Raw genomic sequence first — 3,264 nt, 5'->3', positions numbered from 1 at the left:
TGATTTTAACTCCCAATAGGTGTTTGGAGGTTACAAAATCGTGTGGGAAAGGATTTGGGACGTTTTGGAAAAATGACTATTTTGTGCTGAAAATGGCCTGTGGCCGCAACCTGAGGACAGAAGGCAGTGGCCGTGGCCACTGAAAAGTCCTGGCCGCGACCAGTGAGGCTGACAACCTATATGATTTTTCAGTTTTTTCCAAATTGAACGGTTCTAACATCCCAAATAACTCCCAAACCTCAATTTTAATTCCATAAACATCCAATTAAACATTGGTAACAGCCATGGGGGTTGGTGGAATTTGAAATTCAAAGTGGTATCTCAAACTCTATAAATAGGAGTCTAATGCTCACTTGTAAGATACACCATTTTCCATCCACAAAGTACTTGGCTGGAAAATACACCATAGAGGCTTGATAATTCCAGAGAGCTATTTCCTAGAGAGATCCCTTAGTACTTAGAGAATAGGGGGAAATAAGCATTTGGACAAAGGTTTTGAACCTTGTTCAAGTTGGTGATCCCCACTACTCTACACTTTGGTTGAGTGAGAGTTTGTGTTTTCCATTGATCTTTATATTCTGTTGTTCTTCTTGTATTATTAGTGTATTGAGTTTGTAATCCTCTTCTCTTATTCTTATTTACATATTTATTGGTATATTTTGTTTTAGGGTTTTAGTTCTTATAATTCTCTTCCTTCTCTTATTTCTATTTACTTGTATTTTGAGTAATTGAGTTGTAATATCTATTTAATCAATTACCTTGTCTATTGTATTCTTTGCATAGAGTTGTATTTTGGTTTTTCCACTTTTCCATTGAGAAATAAAATATATTATCTAACAATCAAAAGCTTAATTCATTTTCAATGGAAGGAGAAACCATGGAGATCATACGAGGATCCAACTTTGAAAAGATGGTAAGATAAGGTAATGTTCTTCTTTGGTTTTCTTAGAATATCTAATGGTTTTCATATAGTGATAGAAATGAGAAGAAAAGTTTATAAATGAGGTTCATTGTTTTCTAATCTCCTTTATTTTTCAAATATAGTGATTAGATTAGAAGATAATATAATATCTTGAGTTTTTGTTATATGTGATTAATATGTAAATAATCTAGTAGATGATTGGGTAATATGTTAGCATGTATAGAATTGTCTTATTATGTGATAATGATAAGTTATTAGAATGACAATTTTATGAGTTCTATATGACATGCATAAATATATTGATTTTGTGAATCAATAGAAATATGAAATCATACGTGTATGATATTTGTAATTCATGTTTTCATATTAGTATGATATTAGCCATGTATGTTGACAACTATGTGAAATTATATTAAATTATAATCATGCAAACATTTGTGAGATGATAATATGTTTTATCCTATATTATTGTTAGTATGTAATTTGTGAATAAAAAGAATAATTTGCGAAATTAAAATTCTCATTTAAAGTGTTGAGCATCTCAATTATGAGATAAGAAAAGATGAACCTAAGGGGGTTACATCTTTTGATAAGTGTCTTGCCATTGCAAAAAAAAAAGGATCAAAGTGGATTAAAAAATTGTAGGATGACATATTGACTCAATAGACTTATAGTCTAGAGTGTGGTCAAATGAAATATATTTGAGAATTATTTAGTGACAATAATTCTTAAATATTGAATGTCTCAATGAGGAGACATTACAAAATTGGAGAAGTAAGTTTGAATTTTACACCAATGGCGAATAAAAGAGAACTTTATTCATTTTGGTTAAAGATGGTGATATGTTTTAATTAATCTCAATGAGGAGATAATTTTAAACAAAAACATAATAAATCAAAGTGTTTAAATAAATCAATGATGGTTTATTTTCTTTGATTTAAAGTGTTTAAAAAATTGACATTTTGATTTTGATTTTGATGAGAAAATAAATGGATGTCAAATTGATGTTTGCAAAAGAATCTCAAAGAGACTCTTAAGAAATACACAAAAGTTGTTTAAGTGATTTTGAGATTATTTAGACAACTAAAATTGAAAATTTGTGATTATTTGTTTGAGAAATTCTCACATTACATTTGTGTTCACATTTTATTTTGTGAAATATATAAAAGAAAGAAACTAAGTAAAAGTTTCTTTGAAAGGAGTGTGCCTTGCTTTAGCAAGTAAATAAATCTAAATAAACATTGATGTTTTATCTTGAGAGTTTATCATGTGGCATAGAGGACTCATGATGAACTTTGAGAATCATAGGTCTAGATTTATCTTGGAGGATAACTGACTTAATATAAATGAAGAGATTTCTATTTGAAAGTGATATTTTATTATCACTATGTGAGAAATGTGGGGGTGATGCTCCAAAGTTAATCAATTTATTTTGTTGTTAATCAATTGATTAATTTGGTCATCCTATCAAATAGATGATTTGGAATTCCACATTCTAAATCACATTGGCTATATGTGTATAGAATGAACAAATCTAGACATGTTTGGTGTCTAAAGTCATTGTTTGTAATATTTTGATTCAAGAAGGAATCAATTTAAAACATAAAGGAGAGTTTTAGAAACAAAGATGTTTCTAGAATTAATATTCAAGGAAAATGTTTATCTTGGATATTAAACTATAAAATAGTGGGGGTGTTGACTATAATCAAAATCACTATTTTAAAGAGGTAACTATTTTAATCAAACTATGGCTAGCAACAAAGTTTGAATAAAATAAAGAGAATGTTTAAAGAGGGCATATATGAGAAAAGAAATTATTCAAATGGAATCATTTCTACATCTCAAGAGATGGGACTTAGACTCCCTAAAGAGATTCACGGTTGATGGTAACCTATCTTAATACTACTCACCAAATTAGTATTGGGTTCAATAGGTAATAACAAGTCAATCAAGTGAATAGTAGTTGTACTCAAATTTTGTTCTATCTGAGATATGAGTACTAGTGTGTTACCAAAATGAGGGTTAAAAGCGAAATATTTTTTTAATAGAACTCAGTCTTGAAAAGACAAGTATTTTAGGGCAACAAAATACTGTAAGAGTTCTACCTATATAGACCTAGCGGTGGTGCCGCCCTTCATGAGAATTGGGAGTCATTCTCAAGAAAAGTCTGAATGGAATGTGCACATGGCCATTAACGGTTCAAAAGCGAGACATTAAGATCTCAAGTGAACACAACAAATGTGTGTGTTATCACCGATTTGTTATCAAGGGATAGTGGTTCAATGCTTCGGCAACACAAATTTCAACAAACTTTATGATAATTACACTAAGGTAAAATTCAA

This window comes from Humulus lupulus, chromosome 3, assembly GCF_963169125.1.
Source record: "Humulus lupulus chromosome 3, drHumLupu1.1, whole genome shotgun sequence".
Classification (NCBI taxonomy): Eukaryota; Viridiplantae; Streptophyta; class Magnoliopsida; order Rosales; family Cannabaceae; genus Humulus; species Humulus lupulus.
Note: the sequence above shows the minus strand (reverse complement) of the source record.